A 10454-nucleotide genomic window follows, 5' to 3' on the forward strand; every position below is an offset into this window, starting at 1 on the left:
TACTAATCTGCAGATTGTCATTCCACTTTACTTTCTTTAAACATTAAGACAATTTCTTTACAGGGGAGGTAATTAGATTTATTTATTTATTTATTTATTTATTTATTTATTTATTTATTTATTTATTTATTTATTTATTGCCAAGCATGCACTCTATCACTTGAGCTACCCACTTCCCCTTTCATTTCACTTTCTTGATGATGTCTTTTGTAACAAGTGGTTTGAATTTTGATGAAGTCCAGTTTATCTGGTTTTTTTTTTATCACTTCTGCTATTGGTATTGTATCTAGGAAACCATAACCTATCCTAGGACCACAAAGATTTATACTATGTCTTCTTTTAGAAAGTTTATAGGTTTAGATTTTACGTTTCTGTCTGTGATCCATTTTCAATTAATTTTTATTTGTTATATACAATAGGGGGTTTCAGATTCTAAATTCATTCTTTTGCCTGCAGATACCCAGCTTTCCCTCCACCATTTGTTGAATAGACTATTCTTTCAATGGAGTGTTGTTGGCGCCCTTGTTGAAAACTGACTGTAAATGTAAGTTTCCCCCCTTGAATTTTTACTGAGTCTCATAGATTTATGTATCCAAACTTATGACAATACCATAATGACTTCAGTACTATAGATTTGTAGTAACATTTAAAGTGAGTCCTCCCACTTTGCTCTGCATATTCAAGATTGCTTTGGCTGTCCTGGGCCCCTTGCACTTCCATATGAATTTTGGGATCAGTTTTTCAATTTTTGCAAAGAAGTCAGCTGGAATTTTGATAGCTATTATACTGAATTTGTAGATCACCTTGGAGAGTCTTAACATTTTTAACAATATTGTCTACTATTCCATGAACATGGGATGTCTTCCATATATGTAGATCTTCTAAAATTTTTTCAGTGATACTTCAAATTGTTCAATGTACAAATCTTGTAAATTTTTGTTAAATGTATCTCCCATTTTATTTTTAATGCTGTTGTAAATGGAAAGGCTGAGCTTCTTAAGGGTGGGACTATATATCAATTTGTTTATTTCTAGGATTCCTACACATCAAATACACTAGGTTTATATTTGCTACATAAATCTATCCACAACTCTTCCCTCCCCTGTGTTATAAAAAACCAAGACCCAGGTTAAACTACCTCAACACCTATGTGGAAGTGAGAAATGAAACCCTTGGGTGGGGCTTTGTGCAGATGATACTGAGAACTTATTTAGGATGGCTTCATCTTAATTCCTTTTAAACAATCCTTTCAGTGTATATAGTCAGATACATTAAGAACATGCCCTTTTGATGTACAGAGGAGCTAAGACTATCATTTTCAAGTAATTTCTAGTGAGAATGTTGTACTTGAAACCTAATTTTTATCTATCTTTGAAGATTTATGTTTCAGGAGCTTTGACTAAAGAACACCTGTCTTTATTCAATAACGACAACTAAATGCTCAAACAACATGTAAGACTTTGAGCTGTAACTGGAGGCAGCACTTACCTCTCCCATTACACTTGTGCTGATCTGCTCAAAGGGGTTCGTCCAACTGTTTGTCAGTAGTCTGTTGGACCAAGCCATAAAACATTGATTTAAGGTTGCTGGAATGCAACATATTCTTATTAATACTAAGTAAGCCCATATTGAGTGCTTACTGTATGTTGGGAATTGTCCCTCAGACTCACATGAATTTTATTTCTCTGAAAACCTTACATATTTCCTTGCTATTCCCACTTTACAGATAAGGAGACTGAGGATTAAGTCTTCTCTGTTTTTGGGGGAGCTCATTATTAATGACTGGAAGTTGTAAGGGAAAACATATTGATTCATCCTGAGAAAACATTTTTCTGAGAGTCAGCATTGAAGAGGGTGACCACTGAAGAGGGTGATCATTGTTTGAGTGAGACGAGCCCTGTGTTGTACGGAGTCAGCATCCCAGTCCTGGACACGGCACTGTGCTGCGTGGTGGGTGAGGCAGCGTGGCCGTGCAGGGAATGAGGATGCCGGGCCGTTGGGCTGTGCTCAGGCCTGGTGAGGCTTTCTCTGAAGAGCAGTGGACCGTCATTGACAGATTTTAAGTAGGGGAGTGGGGTGCTCTCTTAGATCACTTTTGTGTTTGTAGAATGCTTGCAAACATTCAGTAGGCTCGGCAGAAAGTGATGTGACGAATCAGAGTAGGGTGGCTGCGAGGTGTAGCAGTGTTCAATTTTCAAGTGGTTTTCAGTCCCATGTTTGTGGCTTAGTAGACGTGTCACTTTGGATGACGCACTCAAGGAAGTGAAACAATTTATCTAATCAATTGAAGCAGTGATGTACCCAATTCCCAGGACTGTTGTGGAGATCCAGTTAGATAACATTCGCACAGTGTGCAGCATGGTCCCCAGCCCAGAGTCAGTGCTGTGGGAGTGCCTGTGAGTACCTGGTAGGTCAGGTGTGGGTGGTGGGGCTCGGTGACTGAGGAAATCTGAGCCCTGAAGGAGGGGTCCAGTCACATCTGTGAGTGATGGGCCTGAGCTGGGAGGGTCAGAGAGACCTTCCCTCCCAACCAGGGGCCCTGGGCAGGACGGCTATTGGAGGAGCACCGTGAAGTCAGCTCTTTGCAGGTGGAGTTGGAGTTGCCCTTGAGACACCTAAGTGCAATGTCACGAGCTCACAGAGGAGGTCTGGGCCCGGGCTGTGCATTTTCCTATAATCTCAATCCCTGAGGACGCCAAGGTATTGATCACTGAACGTGAAGACATACATTACAGGACAAGTGAATAGTAGTATCATCTCTGTCATCAAAGCTCACGTCTCTTTATTCATCACCCACTTTGTTAATTGGATACTTAAAGGGCGGTTCTTCACCACCCTCCCCTAGGCTCAGGCTCCACAGTAAAGAGCTGGTGAGCCTCCCTCTTTCCAGAAGAAGACACATTTAGCTGGTAGCCTTCTATACCTCGCCAGACTTAGAATTTTAATTTGTTGTTTTAATTCTATTATCTGTTGGTCATCTCCAGACAGGAGAGAAGTTTTACCTCATGGTCATGTTTCAATTAGCTGTTACTGAGAATTGCTGATCTGATCCATAGTGTATGTATTATATTAACTTTGTAGAGTACTTATGATTTTTCTTTCTTTGCCCTTAAATTTTGTTTGCCCCTTCAAGTTTCTATCCTATTTTGGGCCTTATTTTTTTTAATTAAAAAATGTGTGTTAGTAGTTAAGAAAACAAAAGCAGAGAAACAATGCACATGATACCTAAATTTAGAAAATATCTATTGTGTTTTCTTTCTCGGCAATGGAGGGTTCTAGAAACTCGTGAAAACGTTCATTACACAAGTTCCTTAAAATGCTGATTAAGAAATAAATCCTTCCTTCCTTATCTTTCATGCTGCACAGCTAATTTTCAAGAAAATGAGGGGAAATCCTCAGAATCCAAGTCATACCAGAAAGCAGGGATTCTGGGAGATACGCGAGCCTTAGAAGCCCTGGGGTGCCGGTTGGCTCCTGAACTGAGTGTTAGTTGCCCTGGCAGGAGGGCGGGATGTGAGCCCCAGGCCTCTCACACTGGGAGTTGGAAGGCTCATCCTATGTAAGGCCAAGCACATCCTGAGAATCCTGTTTAATAAAGGGTGAATTAGAAAGAAAGAAAAATATCAGTTCTCAAGGCAAGAAATTAACGAAAGTCAATTTTTGGGGAAGCAGGGAAAAATAACAAATCCAAAGTAAGGATTTAGTTTAAAGCTGTTCTGGCATGAGAGTGACCACAATCTCCTGGCAGAAAATCACAGCTCCTTCCGGAATGAGAAGTTGTGTTTTGAATGAATCAGTGAATAGCCATTCCGAAAAAGGCCTCCTGAGTCTTCTGGATCAAGGTACTAGACCCAAACAGCTCTATTCCAAGGTCTCATTTAAATAACTAGAAAGGTTTTAAAGGAAAGAAGCCATAATCATAGTTCTATTTAGTGACATTAGTATATGCTAGGAATTCAGAGGTGACTATGGAGTTGTCTCCTCTTTTATGGACCTTACTTTCTGTTTGACATATTTGGGGAGCTGGGTGGAGGGAAATTTTAGTCTGTTGCAATTAGCTAGGAAAGGAAATTAAGAAAGCAGTGAAGGGTGGGTGACATTTTTAGCTGAGGACAGTCCTGTTCAGTTGGCTTTTAATTGCAGGCTCGATGAGTTTTCACTGGAGGGAATTGATCTTACAGAAGATGGACTTAACTCAGGCCTCTTCAGAATGCACAAATGAACCTGGAGAAAGACAGTCAAATCTGTACGGACATTGAAGTTCACGTGAACGTGCTGTATCCCTGAGCCAAAGATCGGACAAGTAGGCAGCACTTCTTGAGGACAGAGGAGTGGTTTTTAAGGTTCTCCAAGAATGAATCCCAGGGAACCGGGATGGCCAGTTGTCAAATTGTGACTTTGCTCTTTGGACGGTGTGCCCACCAAAGGTATTTTCCGTTTATTAGTTTTCATTTCTCTTAAATACATCTCAGGTGATGAGGACGTGGGCACAAGCATTGGACGCCATGTCGAGGTGAATTTGGATACCTGCCTAGAAGCGCGGGCACAGCTGCGGCTGCGTCATACATCTTGCCGCTCACCCCGTTGGCTGTCTCCTTGATCACGGCAGGGTGGTTCATTGATGACCTGTCCGTCTCCTTTGTGACATTGTAACCCACCAAAGACTGGAGCGTATTAGCTTGGCTTTGTTCTTTTCCATCCTTCTCTTTGAATGGACTGATAGTGGACCCAGTTATGTTAGCAGATGTTTTACAAGTAGGGCTCTCAGTACAAATCTTGTAATCCCCGCTCTGTGATCTAGAGAAGAAAGTTACATTCTTTCCAAATTGTTTTGATGCACTTATGTGGGAAAATGGTGTACGTTTGAATATGTATTTCCTCTCTGAGTCATCATGGCTAGAGATGAATGTGGGCAGACATGGAATGTGTTTTCTGTATTTGAACTGTACGGTCCCCTAAATTCTCCCCAGCTTTTTAAAGTCATCACTGGAGTGCTACCTCCAGAGTGTCCCAAAGCATCCACCGCTGCCTGTTCTTCAGACACTGTGAGTTTCCAAGTTGGAGAAGGCTGCTAGCTGGTGAGGCATTCTCTGGCACATCTCTGGCTGGCTGATGTGGGCGTAGCACCCAAGACTTGGCAGACAGTAACTAACCACGATCACTTCCATTTCTGGGACACTCATGAAGGATTTTATACGTATGCTAGTGGCATACGTTATTTCAATTAGTTTTCCCAACAATCATAATTAGATTTTTTCACCTCTATTAATAAGTAAACTGTCAAAGCGAGTGACGTGCAGACTTTGGACTGGAACACGGGTCTTTCTGATTCCAGTCTCTGTTCCCTCCCCGACCTATCCTTCCAGATGGCCAGGAGACTCTTCCTCAGTCTTGAGTTTCCTGCTGATATTACCACTCTCTTTGTTTCTAGGAGAGGAAAAGAAGTCTAAACTTACTTTCCAGTTGAAAATGGAATGGAGAGTTAACGTTGGAAGCCGGGAGAGTCTGTCCTGTGATGAAGCGGCCTCCTAGCCACTTCCACTGGGACGTCACGTCACTGTCTGGGCCCCTTGCTCAGCCTGTGCACAGGTGACAGTGCAGATGTGCCGAGCAGTCCTCCCGGACAGGGCAGTGGGTTGGAAAGGAGTTTGGGGATTTGGTTTCATTTCATAGGTTTCTGAGGGCCTTGGCCTGGCACTTCGAGTGGGACCATTCCCTGTCCCACATACTCATGCTCTGGGCCCGTGCAGGCCTGATGTGGCCTCAGCCTGAGGCTCAGGGCCCGTGGTGAAGTGGAGAATTTTAGTCCAGGGTCTGTGGAGGCTCTGACAATTCTGGGTCGTGGGACATTGTCCAGGATGATAATAATTCTTCCCCGAGTTTCAGATTTCCTTGCCTGTGAGACGGGGTAGTAATAGTTTCTGAGATGATTGTAATGATTCAGTAAGGGGCGCAGCGTGTGCTGGCAGGTAGCTGGTGCTTAAGGAGCAGAAGTCGCAGTCACTCTGTCAGCCTCTCACTGTGTGCTCTGTGCTTTGAGAAGATGTGTGTTTGGTGAAAGTCCTGCCCAAATACTAGGGTGTAGATGAAACGTTGTTCCTTTACTTTCCCTTTCTTTTGCTCCTTCCTTTCTCTGCGTCTCATGTGTAGGGAGCAGATTCCTCTGTTTCAGGGAATACAGGCCTTTCTAGGAAAAGGACAGGATGAACGTGGATAGGTGGGGCCGGAGGGGGTCTGGAGCATCTGCACAGCGCTGCTTCCCTGCATTTCTGCATCCGGTCCCATCAGTGCACGAAGTCAGCCTTCCTCTTCCTTCCTGTGTCATCAGGTCTCTTTTATGGGAAAACATTTTTTACGTGTCTTTTTTCACTTACATGTTTCGTTCAGATGCTTGTTGCTTTTTTCCCTGTGCTTCAGCGTTCCTAGGAGAGAATTCAGCAGTGCAGCATCCTCTCCGAGCTCTATCAGTTGATCGGCTTCCACTGCAAGTCCGTCTTCTTCAAGTGGGTGGCCCCCGTGCAGCGCGTGGCCCCCGGCATCCCGGAGCCTGGCGGGAAGGCCTGCTACCGACTCCTTCTGCAGACGCTTCCTGGCTACAGTCTGTCACTGATTCTGCAGGACTTCAACAAAGGTTTTGGGACTAAAACATTGCTTCAGTCCGATTAACCATGCCTTGTTTGGGCCCTGCTCTCCTGTCTCAACAGGGTGAATTGTGATTCGTGTAGAGCAGGACACAGCAGACTTTTTTCTGTCAAGGGCTTGGGAGTCAATATTTCAGGATCTGCAAACCTCCTGATCTCTGGTGCGGCTGCTCAGCTCTGCTGTTCAGACGCCAGAGCAGCCGGACAGTCCACACACCCACAGAGCTTTATTCACAGCAGTGGCTGGGGCTGGATTGGGTGTATGAACTGCAGTTTGTCCCCACAGCCTCCTCACTATTGACGCCTGTACCTGAGCGTGCATTTGCGACAATGGGTGAACCTACACTGACACGTCATCATCACCAAGAGCCCATACTTGACACTAGGATTTACACTTGGTGGTGTGCACTCTGTGGGTTTGGACAGATGTACAATGACACGTTTCTACCATCACAGCATCATACAGAGTAGTCTGTCTTAGTGACCCTAAAAATGCTCCGTGCTGCACCTCATTCATTACTCCTTCCCCTCTAGCCTCTGACAGTAACTGATCTTTTAGTCTCTGTGGTTTTGCCTTTCCCAGAACACCATACAGTTGGAATCAGACAGTTGTGGAACCTTCCCAGATTGGCTTCTTTCACTTAGTAATATGCATTTAAGGTTCCTCCATGTCTTTCCATGCCTTGATAACTCATTTCACTTTAACACCATAAATAGTCCATTTTCTGCCTGGACCACAGTTTATTTATCCATTCACCTACTGAAGAACAGCTTAGTTGTTTCTCAGTTCTGGTGATTATGAATAAAGCTGCTATTAACATCTGTATGCAGATTTGTGTGTGGACGTAATTTTCTATTTTGTTCAGTAAACACCAAGGAGCACAGTTGCCAGATCATATGGTAGGAGTACGTTTAGTTTTGTAAAAAATTGCCAGACCGTCTTCCAAAGTGTCTGGGCCATTTTTCATTCCCACCAGCAATGTAAGAGAATTCCTGACGCTCCACATCCTCACCAGCATTTGGTGCTGTCAGTGTTCTGAGTTTTGGCAGTTCTGACCTGTGTGCAGTGATACCTCGCTGTTTCAGTCTGCAGCCCCTTGATGACAGATGCTGTGGAGCATGATTCCATAGATTTCTTTGGCATCTAGTTTCCATGTTGAGGTGTGTGTTGAGGCATTTTGCTCATTTTTTAAGCAGGTTATTCATTCTTCTTGTTGAGTTTAAAGAGATTTTGTTGTATTCTGGATATCAGCCCTTTATCAATGTGTCCCTGCCCTTCACCTGCAGCACCGGAGTTGTCCTTTGGGTCTCAGTGGAGTGTCAGCTCTTCAAAGAGGTTCCCTGTCTTCCCTCACCTTAATACTGTACTTGAATTTTTCACTTTCATTGACTCACTTTGTTTTTAAATAGCATTTCCCATAATTTGTAAGTACATTAAAAAAAAAAGGCAATGATTGAACACTGCCTCCCCCACCAGGCTGTGTGCCCTGTGAGAGCAGAGACCCTGTCCCCACTCACCATGTCCCATGACAGCACATGTCACATGTCCATGTAAATGTGTGTAACGTGGGGCCAAACCTGATGAGCAGCTATGATGACATGTGTCGGCTACCATTCATTGAATAGAGTTTGTTTCTTGATCTTAATTTTAAATCACATGAATGAAACATGTTTCTTTTGAAAAATAAAACAACAAAGCACACCTCCATGTGATTGGTACTTTCTACTTAGCCTTCTGACCCAGGAGGGGACGTTCACCATCATTTTGTGGAGGAGGTTGGGGAGGTAAAGTAGGAGAGTGAGATCAAATAAAGTAAAAATGATAACTATCAGCTGGCTTTATTTTCACTAAGACAAATGTTACTTTAAACCATATCTCAGCTGTTGTTCTGTTGTTTTAAACACTTCTCATAGAATTAAATGGAAGTCCACTAAACCCTGAAAGGGAAATTATGTGCTCAGGTCCTGAAAAGTGTTTATGTCTATTTCTTGAAATGCACATTTTCCCTGCTGGTTACAGAAAGTCATGGCGGGAACACAGCCGTGAGCTGTGTGTGTTTGCCGGCTTCACGGGCTGCTCACTGTCATTTTCATTTTCTTGTGTTGCAGTGTATGAAGGTTTTCCATCAGACTGTTAGCTCAGCCACTTCCTGAATGAGGGATTGAATTTTCCACAGGAAATCTTATGGAAGAGAGTGACAAGGCACATGGGTTTCCCAAAAAGCAATAGTTGTTGTAATAAACTCTCACATTGGTGAACTTTTTGAATACAAGCGAGTTGAAAATTTTATCACTAGGTCATATGCCACAAATCTGTCTTAAGAATAAAAAGATTCAGATTTTATAGAAGAAGCAGTTTGAATCAAGTATAAATTACAATTTGTACACTAGTTGGTGTTAGAACTTATACTCACTCTTACCATAATTGCCTGTGGTAGGAACTGGATCATTATTTATTTAAAAAAAATCCTCAAGGTTCTACCTCCCCCATTCTTGATGCGGCAGTGCTGAGGTTAGTTAAGTTGGGACATTTAGATTTCTTGGCTAGGTTTTCAGGACATTAATTTCAGCCTCTTTATCTTTTTTAGAATCTCTTCTTTGTGTCGGTCTTTGGTCTTTTGACAATGTGGAAATACTGCACAGATCTGTCTTTCCCTTTTTTCCTGTCTTTATGGGAAAAGATTTCTGTAAGACACACTACTAGGACATTAAGGATTTTGTGTGGGGTAAGTTTGGTCTGCTCAAAGGATTTCAATTAATACGTATTAATACTTGCTATTCAGCTAATGTTAAGAAAATTATAAAATAACTTAAGTATACATCAATAAATATAGTACAATAAGCCCATCACCCAGATTAAGGAATTCACAAACATTTCAATATTTCCTTTATTCAGACCTTTGTTCTTATACTTGTCCTTTGTTGAAGTATTTGACAGCAAATTCAAGAAAACATGTCATTTTACCCTATGTACTCAAGTAGGCATGTCTGAAAAATGAGGGCCATTTCTTTGATCAGGTTTTTCCATTTGACTTATGTGCTCGTTAAGTACCAGCTGTATCAGGCATCTCACTAGGCATTAGGAATCCTTGGGGCAATGAGACAGTCCTGGCTCCCAAGGAAGTTAAAGGCTGATGGAAGAAACCAACACAGGAGCTTAGGTGCCTCACCTAAGGTCCCTGCGGGATGACACTAATTGGAAAAAATTTGTGCACAATACAGTGGGATTCACAGAAGGGACTGGTCAGACTAGTAGGGCAGGCCGTGGGAGAGGCGGTCAGCAGGGCTACAAGAGGAGGAATCATTTGATCAGAATCTGAAATCTTTTCTGCCAACCTTCCTACCAAGCCCCTAGGGCCCATCACACACAACCCTGTGCTGTAACTGTTTTTGATTCCTGTTACCACGTCTCCTTCAGGAAGGATTTTAAGGTGGAAAATATTTAAAATCAGTAATTGTTGCCAGAAGGGACATAGAACAAAGAACATGGAAACAACACAAATGTCCATCAGCACATGACTGGATAAAGACAAGGTGATACATATCTACAATGGAATACTACTCAGCCATAACAGATGCAATTTGCAGCAACATGGATGGACCTGAAGACTGTCATTCTAAGTGAAGTGGGGTGAAAAGAGAAAGAAAAATGCCATAAGACTTCATTTATGAGGAATCTAAAATTAATAGCAATAATAATAAGACCACAAATGAACTAATTGTTATTTTGATTTCTTGAATATGCTTAAGCAGATATGACTGTCCTTTGTGATTGGATTACCATATTCTGTTTATTATTCTTTTGTAGTTGGC

At 42.5% G+C, this 10454-nt stretch overlaps 1 protein-coding gene across 6 annotated transcripts in view; it reads left to right on the top strand.

Moving 5' to 3' along the window:
* The window catches only part of LOC141575153 (uncharacterized), a 195240-nt gene extending 186897 nt beyond the window's left edge, over window positions 1–8343 (top strand). For all 6 annotated transcript variants that reach the window (XM_074353754.1, XM_074353755.1, XM_074353758.1 and 3 more), the window contains 3 exons: window positions 457–544; window positions 4144–4427; window positions 5432–8343. The gene's annotated coding sequence lies outside the window, so the exon portion shown is untranslated. The remainder of the gene's footprint in view (window positions 1–456; window positions 545–4143; window positions 4428–5431) is intronic.
* The last annotated feature ends 2111 nt before the right edge of the window (window positions 8344–10454 follow it).

The sequence above is a fragment of the Camelus bactrianus genome, chromosome 26 (assembly GCF_048773025.1).
Source record: "Camelus bactrianus isolate YW-2024 breed Bactrian camel chromosome 26, ASM4877302v1, whole genome shotgun sequence".
Lineage (NCBI taxonomy): Eukaryota > Metazoa > Chordata > Mammalia > Artiodactyla > Camelidae > Camelus > Camelus bactrianus.